Source organism: Dermacentor variabilis, chromosome 4, assembly GCF_050947875.1.
Source record: "Dermacentor variabilis isolate Ectoservices chromosome 4, ASM5094787v1, whole genome shotgun sequence".
Lineage (NCBI taxonomy): Eukaryota > Metazoa > Arthropoda > Arachnida > Ixodida > Ixodidae > Dermacentor > Dermacentor variabilis.
In genome coordinates this window covers 85,687,965-85,702,925 of record NC_134571.1, presented here as the reverse complement: position 1 = coordinate 85,702,925, position 14,961 = coordinate 85,687,965, and the positions used below count along the sequence as shown (strand labels likewise).

The 14,961-nt window shown below is 51.8% G+C and overlaps 1 protein-coding gene and 1 pseudogene across 1 annotated transcript in view; both read left to right on the top strand.

The window, feature by feature from the left end:
- Window positions 1-14,961, top strand: part of CARPB (Carbonic anhydrase-related protein B) — a 259,795-nt gene that overhangs the window by 19,194 nt on the left and 225,640 nt on the right. The window lies entirely within an intron of this gene.
- LOC142580611 (U2 spliceosomal RNA) lies at window positions 8,468-8,647 on the top strand (annotated as a pseudogene).

The following is a 14,961-nucleotide window of genomic DNA, read 5'->3' as shown; positions in this document are numbered from 1 at the left end:
GTTCCGCGCGTTGGCTCAGTGACCTTCTCGCCAAGTAAAGTGGACCGATCCCGGAGGCAGGGTAATCCGTGGTCGCGTAGGTCACGTGAGCATCGTTATGGGAATCAGCACCTCTAGCCGTGGGCTGGCACGTGATCTCTATGCTGCAAAACGCGGTGCGTATGACATTCAAGAAACCTTGGAATCGCACTGACTCCAACATCTCCGTTATAATCTGCTTAACTTTTTTTTTTATTCGGTGTGCGGCTTACCTCATGCGCGTGGCCACTTTACAGACGTTACCAAAATGAGTGGTAAGGTGGCATAAACTGCCGTTCGCCGTACAAGGTCTCCTTGTATATACGCAGCTATGGTTCGGCTGTTAATGTAACCTGCCCAAGCCTGAAGCAGACTGTTGCATCGTTGTATATCATTTTTGATGCTAACCAAGGATGAGCGTCTGTGCTCGCTCCCACACACCTCCCTTCCGCGTCGTACGTGTTCAAGTGAAAATGCAGAGCCACGCTTTTCCACCCTGACTCTGCGTGGTCTTTGTTTGCGAGTTACCAGTCGGACGTCTTCCGAACTAGATGGACTCCAGAAAGAAAGAAAGAAAGACAGACAGAAAGAAGGACAGAAAGAAGGACAGAAAGAAAGAAAGAAAGAAAGAAAGAAAGAAAGAAAGAAAGAAAGAAAAAGAAAGTGAAACCCGCCTGATATCTTGAATATATCGCTGGTGATTTCTCTACTGTATACTAGCACTCGAACAGGCTACACCTGAAGTAAATGTACCGCAGGTAGCAGTCAGCCGCGCATGAGCGCGACCATGCGAGTCTCTACGTAATATACCAGTTATTCCACATGTGAGGGAGGAAGAAGAAGAAGTCGACCTGTGCGGATGTGGCATTTTCGGCTCCCGCTTCTGTACACGTTTTCGGACTGATTTGTGTGCTTCCTAGCAACGAAATGTGCACTATTCGACGCACTTTCTTCTAAGGAACACGCCGATGTCCGATTTTTCTTCCGGTCAGTGAACTCTTTTCAATTTCCGAGACTCTTTAGTTCAGACCACGCTGCGGCTCAGCTAGCCCTACCCGACTAGGCCTATCGCCGGGGGCGAGGAGCGAGCAGGCCCAGGCCTCGCTCGGACGTGTGCGCGGCAGGATGCCCGCTATGGAGACCGTCGTGGAGGGAGAGGACATCTCCCAAGAGGAAGCGAATCGCCCAGGCTGGACGACGGCCATGGGCAGAAACAAGAAGGCCAGAGCGGGACCGACAGTTCCGGACCGAGGCAACGAGGGACGAGCAGAGACGAAGGGCGGCCGCCGCACGGCTGGCCCGCAGAGCGCGATCAAGCGCCTCGTCGCCGCATCGAGGCTCCCCCGGCTACCGAGGGACCACATTCGCATCATAGTGAGGCCGAGAGACGGCCTCGACGTGAAAAAAGTGAGTCAGATTCGCCTGGCGCAAGCGCTAGCAATGGCGGCCTCGCTCCCGCCGAACGAGACCGAGGAAGACATCGTTTGTCCGAACGCAACCCAGAACATTCTCGTCGTGTCCACGCCGACTGAGAAGAACGCCAACGCATACGCCGGAATTCACAAGCTTCACCTAAGAGAAGGCGCATACAATGTGGCCGCATACATTGCGGCGCCGGACAACACGTGCAAGGGGGTCATCAGAGGAGTGGACCCCGAAATCAACGAGGCCCAGCTTCAGGCCCTGATCGTGAACCAAAGAAATCCCAAGGCCTTGGAAGCCAAGCGGATCAAAAACAGCTCGACGGTGGTAGTGCTCTTCGACGGCATGAAAGTGCCGAACTATATCATGTGTGGCGTAAGCCTAATACGTTGCACGCTCTACAAGCGACAAAACGATGTGTGCTACGGGTGCGGTGACTTGGGCCACAGAGTCGACGTGTGTCCAAATCCTCACAAGAAGAGGTGCCGCGGCTGCAGAGTCAACGACCCGGCTGAAGACCACCAGTGCTCGCCCAAGTGCGCCCTCTGCGGGGGCCAACACCCGACGGCGGACAACAAGTGCAAGCAACGATACCAAATCCCTTACGTCGTGCGGCGCAGGAGGCGCCAACGCAGAAATGCCAAGAAATCGCGGCTGCAAAGCCAGCCGCAACAGGTTGAAGGTAGATCACGCGATTCCAGCGTGGCAAGCGCCCCCAGACGGGGACGTTCGACAACGCCGACACTACGACAGCGCAGCCGATCGAGAGGCCGTTCCCTCTCCAGGGGGCGCTCCCGCTCCCAAGTGCGCATTCAAGAGGGGCCGACCTGGGCGGACCGGGCCAGGCCAAAGCCGCAACCGAAATCGCAATCACAGGTAACGCAGGTAGCATTGCCAAAGCATAGCAAGGAAGACCCTAGAATAGCTCAGCTAGCGGAAGACAACGCGCGCCTCAAAGAGGAGATTAAGAAAATGAGGGCGGATTTCGAATTGTTTCGAAAACAAGGTTCCACTTCTCAGCTAGCCGAACAACAGCAGCAGCAGGTGGCGCAAAGTACACCGACCCCGCAAGGGGAGCAGTCGGTTCGCTCGGTCAAACGCAGGGCCCCTCCCCTGACGGAGGAGGGAAACCTGGCGGAACACGAGTCCAGCAGCATCCTATTGGGAATTAAGCAGTCGATTAGCTCTTTGCAGCTAATGGTCCAGCAACTATCGGAAAGCATAGTAGCGCTCGCGGCAAGAGTGACGCGCATCGAAGCACACATGGCGCCTGCAGGTGCTACACAACTCCGATGTATCAATCATGGCGAACAACCCAACTAGAGAGCTGGTCGTGTGGCAGTGGAATTGCGCTAGCATCAAAAAGCGCAAGGCTCCGCTGCTACAGTTCGTTGCCTCACAGGCGGACAAACCGCACGTCATAATCTTACAAGAAACCTTGGGTAGCGAGGCGACCTTGCCCGGCTACCGGGTCGCCTCGTCGAAATTCGAACAGGGTAAGCGCGGAGTGGCAACGCTCGTCGCGAACAAATGCTCTTTTCAGGAACGAGATCTCAAATTAGGCAACGTGAAAGCGGAGGTAACCGCGATCGAAATCATACCGAACAGTTGGCTGAAAAACAGCGTATTCGTAGTGAACGTGTACAGCCCGCCGTCTGACCGCAGACAATCGTTCACGTCGATCATAACGAAGGCGGCCTCAATGGCCAGGGGGGCACCGCTAATAGTGGCAGGAGATTTTAACGCGCCCCACGGCGCCTGGGGTTATGCAAGGCCAATGCCTAAGGGAGAACGGCTATTGGAGGCGGTCACTATGTGCTCGCTAGAGCTGGTGACCGACCCCCGCTATCCAACTCGACTAGGCACGTCGGTGGCGCGGGACACGACGCCCGACCTGACCTTCGTAAAGAACGTGCGAGGGGCAGAGTGGCGCAACCTGCACGAGAACCTCGGCAGCGACCACTGCATACTGGCGGTGACGATCCCCGTCAAGGCGACACCACCGAGGGAATTTAAGGTCACCGACTGGGACGCCTTCCGCAAAATAAGGAAAGAAGACAAAAGCGAATATGCGGACCTAGACAGCCTTTTTAGAAGGCTCAAAGAGGACGTTAGCACCGCGACGAGGGTTGTCCAAACTGAACTGAACGTGGAAAGGATGGACGCGAGATTGGCCCACCTATTAGAGGCAAAGAATTCCCTCACGGCCAGGTGGAAAACGCAAAGACTAAATCGCAGACTGCGAAAGAAAGTAGCGGCACTAAACCGGGAAATCGAAGCGCACTCGATCGAGCTTTCCAAGCAACAGTGGAACGAGGTGTGCGCGTCGGTAGACGGACAAATGAGAACCGGGCGCAAATGGAACCTCCTAAAGAAACTGTTAGACGACAAGCAATCCAAAGGCAATCAGAGATTGGCAATTGATAGGATTTTACACAAACAAAAGGAGCAGGGCAAAACGGAGAGCGAGTTCCTAAAGGAGCTGGCGGAGACGTATCTGCCACTGGGCCCGTCAGGCGATGGCGACTATCCGCAATACGCCGGCACAGAGGTCGAAGAACTCGACGCGCCCTTCACGGAATCGGAAATTTGGGATGCCTTACAAGGCCTCAACGGACGCTCCGCGACGGGCCCTGACGGGGTCTCGAATAAACTGTTAAGAAACCTAGACGGGAAGTCGGTCGAGAAGCTCACCGAAGAAATCAACAGAGCGTGGGAAACGGGACAAGTACCAGAGGTCTGGAAAGAGGCCTCGGTCATACTAATACCGAAACCCGGTAAACCACTTTCGGCGGAAAACATGCGGCCAATATCGCTGACCTCGTGCGTAGGCAAGACGGCGGAACATGCCATACACAACCGAGTATCGCGGTACATAGAGAGAGAGGGCCTCTTCCCACATAACATGGTGGGCTTCAGACCGGGCCTCTCCACACAGGACGTAATGTTACAACTCAAAAAGCACATAATCGACGGCATAACCAGAGACACCAGGGGCATACTGGCCCTGGACCTAACGAAAGCGTTTGACACGGTGAAACACAGATTTCTAATGGAAACGATCTCGGTGATGGGGCTCGGCCGGAAATTCCACTCTTACATAGGCTCCTTCCTCAGAGACAGGAAAGCCACGATCAAAATAGGACAGGCCACGTCCGATTGGTACACGCTGGGCGCGAGGGGCACCCCACAAGGGGCGCTGCTCTCCCCGCTATTATTCAATCTAGCATTGAAAGGGCTATCGGACCGGCTGACGAGAGTGACCAACGTCAATCACGCCCTGTACGCAGACGATATTACGGTGTGGTGCCCGGGAGGGTCCGACGCAGAAGTCGAGCGGGCTCTTCAAGAAGCGCTGGACACAACGGAAGAGTACCTGAAGGAAACGGGACTCCGTCTGTCACCCAGCAAATCGGAACTGTTGCTCTACAGGCCCTCGAAACAAGGCATGAGGAATTTGACGCCGATCGATCAAATACCAATCAAATTACACACGAGTGACGGCCAGCCGATCCCCAGAGTGGACACTATAAGAATCCTGGGGCTGCTAATTGAGGCTAAAGGCGGTAACACCCAAACGGTCATGAGTCTCACGTCCAAAACGGAGAACATGCTCCGGCTGATCCTCAGGGTGACCAACCGCAGGGGAGGGCTCAGCGAGAGCAATCTCATCAGACTTTACCACGCCTTCCTCATGAGTCACGTAAATTACATAGCCTCGGCGCTAAAATGGACCAAGAGAGACGCGGCCAAGATAGACACACTGATGCGCAAGAGCATCAAGAGGGTGCTAGGTCTTCCGATCAGTACAAGCACGGAGCGGCTCGATCGGCTAGGGGTCCACAATTCGCTAGCAGAAATAATCGAAGCACAGACCAAGGCACAGGTCGTGCGGCTGTCGACCACCAGGGCCGGCAGACGCATCCTAGAAGAAGCAGGAATAAATGCCGCGGCAGAGTGCACCGCACGCAGCGTCGCGCTCAGCGCGGCGGTCAGGGGCACTTTCAAGGTAGAACCGCTTCCGAGAAACGTCCACCCGCAATTCAACGAGGGGCGCCGAAGGGCGAGGGCCCGAGCACTGCTGAAATCAACCGCCAGCTGTCCGGGACTGGCGGCATTTGTAGACGCGGCCCAGTACGGGCGCAGTGACCGGTACGCGGCCGTCTCGATACGCTGGGATGGCACGATCATCAACGCAGCATCGGTCAAGGGGGTAACGTCCGAGGTGGCCGAGCAGGTGGCAATAGCCATGGCAATGAGGGACCCCGAACGCCCTTACGTATACACAGATTCGCGATCGGCGGCCAGAGCATTCGCCTCGGGCTCGATATCGCGGAAAGCGGCGGCCATCCTCGGCAGTGCGGGAGCCGCGGGTCATCACATCCTCAAATGGTTCCCAGCCCACATGGGGGCCGACGTGCACCCCGACTTTCCCAACGCGAACGAGCTGGCACACGGACGCGCGCGAGGACTCACGCACCGCGGCGATCGTGGCGAGCGAAGTGGCGGGGAGGGAGGGGAGCACCGAGACCCGCTGCTCACCTTCAACGAAATAACCACGCATTATCAGCTGTCGAGGAGGACCTTCCCGCTCCCCCACGCTAAACTTACTAGACCACAGTCATCTATATTCAGAATGTTGCAAACAAGGTCGTTCCCCTCGAGAGGCAGAATGAGCCTTTATTCATCGGACGTAGAGCCGCAATGTCCGGATTGCGGCGAATCGTACTGCTCGTTATCGCACATGCTTTGGCAATGCTCCGCGTTAAGCGGCACCGTGTTCAGCAAAGAAGAAGACTGGATGGACGCCCTGCGAAGCGACGACCACCAGACCCAGCTCCGGGCCGTCCAGAGGGCTCACGAAAGGGCGGAGGCTCACGGGCTTCCCGTCCCAACGTGGGTGCGGCCCGCGACCCCTGCCGACCACTAAACCAAGAGTGGGTGGGAAGGGGTTCCTCAGGACCCAATAAAGTTCTTTCCTCCTCCTCCCACATGTGAGCATCTGTGCGGCGCGGCGAACGCCACATCATGTTACTTTCCCTCCGCAGTTCTACATTATTTTTACAGACTGTAACCGCGTTCAGACATCAGGCGAGCGACAGAGCTATGAAACAATATCCCTTACTCAGGCAGGCGCATTGATTGATTCGCGACGTTTATTTCCCAAAACCACCCATTCTTTGCGAGAGACCGGAGGGCTTCAGACTGACTTTGACCACCTAAAATTTTCTAAACACGGCTAAATAATTATTAATTAAAATGCGTGTCTGTATAGTGTAGGGAAACATGACACTGTTCGTGCATTCAGCGTTATTTCGGACGCCAGCGCGCAGAGCACAGCTACCTTTAGCGGCAAATGTCAGATGGAAATGCATAGAAGAACCCTGCTCAAAAAAGTTCTGGCTGACCTACCAGCAGTACCAGCGTCACGCAACAATTCGCTCCTTCAGCCTATAACGCGTAATCGGTGTTTTGGTCTACAGCAATTGTCGTTGGTTTGTTCGCCCGGCAGTGTGTAATTTGCCATGGCCACTGCCGCCACTGAGACGGGAAACGATCGAAGGAAACAGCGTCAGCCGAAGAGGCCACTTAAATGCGGTTTTATTAAATTGAAATCGATATGAATGTCACCTACCACATGCATGCAAATTTTCCTGAGGAGCGTCACTGTCATGGTATGCTGCACTGGCGTGCTTTGTCTGGGAAGAGTGGGCACATGTAATTTATTTTACAGCGAAACTGCTAGCCTCTCGGTGGTCGTCATTTTTCGTGTCCGCCCGTGAGCGGAAATTATCATCAGCAATGGCTCATGCCCTCCTAAGCAAGCAAAAATGCAATCGCTCATCCTCCTGGTAATGCAGAGGCTACAAACACTCAGCAAAGTGAAGCGAACAGTGCGTACAATCACGCATACAACGTACCAAACAGAGTACGTTTCAATAAAAAAACAAGCTCAAAACTAGCATATATCACCATCAGCAATGTCTTATACCCCCGTAAGCTATGGCTCATACCCCTGTAAAGCAGAGGCTACAAGCGCTCAGCAAAGTGAACAGTACATACATTCATTGAAATAACCCATACAACACACAGAACAGCATACGTTTCTATAGAGAACAAGCTCAAAACGAGCATCCGAACCACTAATAAAGCACTGCGTACCCCCCATCAGCAGCTGTAGTGATAGTCTTGCAACAGCTACGCCGGGCATCCACTTTCGCTCTCACCGTGCACGCTCTCACCGTGCACTCTCACATCCACTCTCACCGTGCATGCGTACGACGAGTTTGAATAATGTAATAATCAGCTAGTTTTACTTACCCCATTCAAAATGGAGTGCTAGAAACACAAGGCGTTGCCCATTAATTTAAACTCTGCACAGAGAAAGCAGTTAGCAACTTAAGGCAAAAGAAAAAATTCAGTGCCATTCCACTCTGTTAGGGCTGATGACAGCGAAGCTGGGTTTTTGGGCCCTTTAATGGCGAACTGTAGATTGCCTTGCGTCAAACGCCGTATGCGCGTAAATGGAAGGCGAGGCGCGACTAGTCGTTCCTCCACGATGTCGAGCCTCGAAAGATGATGAGGCACCGGGCGTATACATACCCACGTATTGCTGAAAAACGCGGCCCGATACGTTTTACTACCGAATCTGGGCACGCAGAAAAGACACGCACTTCACCGCACTCCGAGGGCACACACTGCTTCACCGTAGCCAAGGCGATCGTGCGTCGTCCCCCAGTGCAGTAATGATTGTGAGGTCACTCCAAAACCACAAGCGGTCACACACAACACAGGCCACACAAAATTGGTTCCCCACAAACTCTCTCTGAAACCTGGCCGTTGCTCCGGTGAAACGTTCCAAGTTTTCGGGATCGGCGCCACATGGACGGTTCGCATTTTTCCCCACCTCGCGGTCCTGGCGGGTAGCACACTTACGGGACCGCCACCACGGGAGAGCGGAAGGAAAGAAAAGGAGATACGCAAGCGCTTGAAACGTCGACAAAGAGAGGGCGGTGCGAACGTAGACATGGCCGACGCAGGTCAAAGTGTAGTCCCTGTTCGTATCAGCTCAATATCTGATACGGGTTGTATGTGGACACAAGATATTAAACTCACTTTAGCAAGTTGGCGGAGTGCTTAAAACCTGCTTCACCTCCGCCGCGGGTCGGCCCAGTATTGCACTATCTTCGGTAACGGCCCACGTGTGAGGAGGAATTACGCACGCAATTTTTTCAAGAACCTAGCCACATACAGCTTCGGTGTAAAAACGAAACATGAATTGTCATAGCCGTGACAGCAGAAAATGTTTTTCATATCTTGGGACGCAGAGGCATCGCCACGACATACATTGCTGTCGTACGTAGGAACGGAAACCTTTGTAGCGCGATTTGAAATTATGTCATCTGAGCAAAGGCAGTTCTACGAAAGCGATATCATGTTGTTTTTTTTTTTTTGTCGTGCGCCTGGCGTTTTACTGTTACGACGAGGCCGGCTTTGTTCTGAAGAAAACCTCGCCATCAAAGAAACACGTCACGTTTACGACCACAAATTTCTTTCTTATTCTGGAACAAACCTCTCCCAATTTTCTTCAATCGAAAAGGGCTGATATCCCTTTAAAGTACGTGAAAATACTAAAAAGAAACAAAAAAAACACAAGAAATGACATGCAACCCAACAGCACCTTTAAGGACACCCCTTGCAACATCAGACGCGCGTGACACTTCGTGCCTTTGTCAGAAACCACCAGAAGACACACGGAAAACATCTTCAAAGAGTGACGGCAACGCCTTTAGCAAATGCTTTTTCTCCCGAGCTTACGACTAGCTTTCTATATAAAATTGCTCGAACTGATGTTCCCACTTGCAGGTAATATCTTTCAGCGCTTCTTTTTTATCTACGTGCATTGACCGACACTGCCGCACTTGCTACCCGAGGAGGCTTCGTGACCCAAATAGGGACATTTTTAGCAGCACGGGCGTTTTATAGTCTTTACCATTTTCAGCGCCTGCGTCAGTAGATTATAACCCTGCTGTTAGGCCCACTGGCAGGATCGCACGTGACACATTAGCCGTCGCTTGGAACACCGGACGTACCCAGCTCGGCGACTGCAACGTATAGCGAGCTGCGGTACTTTGGAAGTCATTTCTTGTTCTTGTTCTTCTGTATTTTGTCATTGTTCCGGTGCGTATACAGTCGATTAAATAATTAGAAACCGATAAGTGCCTTTCGGGGAGGAGTGAGAGGAAAGTCAATCATGGTGGAGTATACTTTCACGTAATGAAAAGTACCAGAATATAAAGGAAAAGGAAATAAGTTAGAAACAGCGGCAGCAACGAAAACGACCCGACTGAAAGCTGTTCCACGGTGTCAAAGCGTGCTCGCAATGCACAGCGAACACGAGCCCCGAACTGCCGCTTGCTTCGCAGTTTTTTTTCCTTCTTTTTTTTTTTCTCGCTGTTTCATTGTCAGTCCCCTCATCAGCGAAGAATGATGAACCCCGCGGTGGTGGCGGGAAGAGTGCTGCCGCGCGAGGCGACGCCACGGAGGCAAAGCGTGCGGGCGCGTTGGAAAACAGTTCTCGTTCCTGGGGCGTCCGTCGTCGCCGTCGTCCCCCAGGCCAGGAATAATAATGTCCATGCAAATGCCGGCGCCAGGCGGCGCGGTGCCGTCAGAAACAAAGCGTCGAGCTTGAAGCCTTGCCGGGACTCGTTAGCTCCCCCCGCGGCCGGCGACCATGGTAGGGGAGAGGGGGAGGCGGCGTGTTTGGCGCTCTACAGCATGCGCGAGTATTAGCGAGCTTTTAAAACTTGTCGCGGCCACTGCCGACTGGCGGCGTTCCCCTGAAACACGTCCGCGCAAAAGTAAACACGCTGCTACGCAGCGTGACGAAGTAAGTAGTAAGCGATTCCAACGCGCTTTCGAGACTGGAGGCTTGAAGGGGGAGCCTGGCTTGAAACAGTTTATCGCGTTTTGCCGGCTTCGCGGACTTCATTGTTGCTTGCTGATGGTTCCTCGGTGACGAAAGCGAGCGGCTTCTTTTTTTTTCTTCTGGGGGTTGGGGGGGGGGTAAAATCTGCGTTCGTATCCCGTGGAAACATAGACAGAAGGAGTCGTGGTGATAATGCTGTGCCAGGGGAAATGAAATGGAGTTTTTAATCAAACTCGTGGTCACTAACGATGCCAGAATCTTCTGGCAGTATACGCCGGTGCTGTCACGCGTTCATTCCGCGACAAGCAAGGTGATAGACGTGTCTGCACCAAGTAAGGTTCCAGCTGGTGAGATTACTCGAAACGAGGCTTTGTGGCATATGCTTCGGCGAAGTCGTGGTCTTGTACGGTGTAGATGTTAGGGTTACGAGCTTTGGCATAATTCTGCAAGTTATCGGTGTCTGCTCACGACTGCCACTAAAACATCCGCGCATTTCACGTATCGCTGGGAAAATACGACATAAGACACTGAAATTTGAATTAAAGTTGCCACAGCGTTGAATATTGCGTGTGCTTAAACATTTCACTTCGCTTTCAGATGAAACGAAAAAAACAACACAAAGGCCTGCTTATTCTTATGGAGATAAGAATCTTACATTCGAAAATTTTGTTCTCGTCACATACTTCACATGTCTACTTGGAATGGACCAGAAATTGCGGCACGCCAATATGCGCAAACTTATATCACCGTATACTAGAATGAAAAGTTAGATGCTACAGTTTTGAACTTTGCCGCAGTGACTATAAGGGTACCCCATCCTTTCAATATATACACTGAATCGTAATCTACATTGAAATCTACATAGCTCTCGTTTTGTACAACGGTGTGATGCGCGCGTCATAGTGCAAACACCCAAACACGGAGTGCTAGTATTTCAGCTAAGGGCAGCAGCTATTTCATCGAGTGTGTCCGTAACGTCTAGGGGATTGTGTACACTGAACCACGAAACGATTTCGATGCACAAATTGTTTGACAGCGGAAGAATGGAGATGAAGCAGACGCTGTACTCGACTGTTCGTGCCAAGACTGAACTTGTTCTGCGGGGAATAGGCAACGAAGTTATGTAAAAAAGAAGCCAGAAGAAGCAACACGGAGTCCACGACACAGCTAAACAGCCGCAAATTTCTTTCTCTGACGTGAGCAGTGGTCAGCACTAAGGAACTGCATAATAAGCCAGCTAGGAGGAGACGCGATGCAAATTTTGACTCAACGAGAATGTTGGCAAAAAACGCCCTCACTTTTGACGTAATATACGCCATAGGTCTGAAAAATAATTTATAAGTATCCTAGTAGTATGCGATTGTTGAACATGTAGAGAGAACGTCGACGAAGCTTGAAAAATTAAAACAAGTGATTTATCAAGTATGTTAACCTACTTAGCAATAAGATAACTAGGTGGCCGCAAAAAGAAAAAGAAGGAAACAGAGAAAGAAAGGCAGAGATGAAAGACATGAGATTTTTAGCCCTACCCCCTGCTTTTAACTTGGTTTCCGCTACAGCAGAAGGCCTCATACAGCGGACACCACCACGTTCTTGTCGTTGTCGTCGTCATTGCAAGTACACCACCTTGTAATATTTGGTTTGGTGCCTATTGGTATGGCTCAACCAACTAGGGGGGATCGGCCATGAATCAGGCGGCAACAGGCAAATGCTTCCGTCCAAGAGATGCGCATAACTTCTGCTTCGTCTGCTACAGTAATGTCCTACTGTGACCTCCGCAATATATGCGCACGCACGCCACCACTCTCATCCCGCGCGGCGAACAAAACCTCGCGCAATTAAGTCTGACCTCACTGGGCACCGGCTTGCTAAAACGTAGGAGCGCATGCGCTCCCTCTGAACGCGCATTGCTATTGGGGACGAGAACTTACGTAGTCGCCATCTGTCGGAAGCTCCGCGCTCACGTAGTACGAGGGTAACTCGACGCGCTGCTAATAAGTTTGGCTGTAGGCGCTCAATAAAAACACCACGTGGGAGCCCTCCTGAACATTTATGTAACTACTCTAGAGACTAAGGAAGCTTTTTTACTGTCGAAATAATAACCTTGGGCAAACAGAAAACACAGAATGATTTACAAACACTATCTCCTTGCCGAATGCGACCAGTGAACGCCCACTGCGCGCGGTCGCCGCGATCGAGCCCCCGACCCGGCTTCTTACGTGAAAGGTGGGCATTCGCTGAGCGCAAACAATGTCAAATATGTTCTTACATTGGGCTGTCTGTATAACTAAATGGAGCATAACAGAATGACGCCTCAATGCAGCGATCGCACGGGCTCGCGGTGACCGACTCCCCGTATGCATGCATGCCCGCGCACAATGGTTTACTTTCGCTGCGAGCGCGTTTTCGTACCGTGCCGTGAGCTCTAGGCCGCAGCAGATCAGCACTTCACAGTACAAAAGCAACCATTGTTCCGTGGGCACATATCACAGCTGTTCAAAAATAATTTCGTTATAGTTACGGACTACGACGCCTACGGCGACTTGTGATGTTCCGTCGCGACGATTCAATCTTTCTTTTTTCTTTTCTTCTAAAGTCTCGGACGTTTCAATATCATTATTTTTCAAGTGCGTCGCACTTTATGTTTAGCGGTCTTTCTTTTCCGCTGCTTCTTTTTCTTAATCGAGTACATTATGCATTGTTCGGTGCTGCACAAGGATGAGCATATGCCATGCCCCTTTTTTAATGCGCTTTTTGCCGGTCCTTTTCCATTTCAGTGAACTTGCCAATATCTAGCTTCAACAAGTTCATGGAACAGAGCTTCATGACATTAGCCAGGCAGCGCGCGCGGGCGAGCGTCTCAGTGCGCGTTTTCTGCTACTCACCGAACATCCCAGCCCCGACGCCGCCTCAGAAATCGTCCTCGTGGAAGTGCTTGCTTGCTGCACACTCGAATTATAGCCGATGGCTGCTTGCCGGTTCTTTTGCGATCCAAGCTTCACGCACCTTCTTCTCCTGCGGGTATGTGGGAAGGCTGACACCGGACTCCGTTGCGTACGTCTGGCACTGCGGCACTGAGGAGCAGTAGCCTACCACTTTGGACTATGCAAACGCAGTCACGACCTATTATAGTGGTTTCAAGCGTTGTCAAGCACACACGTGAAGCTGGAAAACCTCCCCACTTAATCAGAACCGCAGCGCAAGTGGTACATTAAAAACTTTCGTTTTCAGATCGCTTCGGCGCTTCCGACGCACTCGACGCGGCCGCTGTGTCCACGTGATCCCTCATACCATGTCACGCCGACGGTGGCGCCAGCATTTCCAGTGACGTACTTATTTTATTACATTTGCATTACATTTGTTGTTTTTGTACAGCGGTGGAGCTCGCCCCCAATACGGACAGAGCTTGGCCGGACGCGCCGGGCGTCGTCAAGCGTTGATACAGGCGCGCGTCATTTATTGTTGAAACTATTGTGTCACTTTCGAGGGACAGCGTCAACGTACCTTAGCAGTGCACTCAAACTGACGTAGTTGCTTCGTGTACTACAACAATTCTTCAAATATAGCGCTTAACAAAGGCGGTAACAAGTTGCAATAGCTTGCAAATTAATAGGACCCTCTAACTTGCACCCCTCTTGCTGCGTAGTTAATACGTAGAATAGTAAGTGAATTTCAGTTTGATATGCGCGAGAAAGCGATACACATATTCTCAACGCTCGAGGCGCGTTTCTTTTGATTGAGCAGTTCAAGAACACGTACTTATAATCAATCACAGGGAAATATACTCTTGCTTTCTTGGCAGACTTGTGTGCCGAAATCGTACGATCGGATTTTTTTTTTTCTGAAGCCACAAACATGGAGTCCCCAAGACGGACATTAAAGATCTGCGGGAATGTCCAGGGCTTTAAGGACTACGCCGCAGACATAATACTAGGCAGGTTCAGTCACTTGACGACTGGATCTGCCCGCCAACACAGCAGAACGTCGAGGCCGTAATTGGCCACCTCTGGGAGTTCGTGAGGGCAGTGGGCTTTCAGGGCAGAGACTAATCCCTTTACCCACGTAGGCTGGCCCGCCGCCACCATTATAGCAAATATTTTGCCACACGCACATCTGCCACAACGCGGAGAAAAGGCTTGGTTGCTTTATAACGTGAAGAAGCTCGGCGTAAAATGTGTGCCTCAATTTAGGAAACCTTCATACGTAAGTCTACGCCTTAAGCGTGAGTGTATGAAGGCTCCTCTTGCCGTCGCTTGAGAAGCATGCGCCTCTACAGGTGAGCAAACGTAAGCAGCATTTATTATGAAGCCACGAAAGAGACTGCAATATGCCTCTCTGCATACGGGATCGAAGATACCGCGCTCGACGTCTATGTCATTATCGTGCTGTAGGCGCATCAGCACGCTACTGTAACGCCCTCCATCGTTAACTCGCAGTGGTTGTACTGCGCACGGAACTGCTTCCCTAACACGCTTCGCTGGGTTACACGGGTACCCGTTTCGTAGCTGGCATGCCCGACGAACGAATGGTGACATATACAAGTTTTCCTGCTTAGGTTAAGTTAAGGCTGCATAATGCTCCCTTGAGTCACT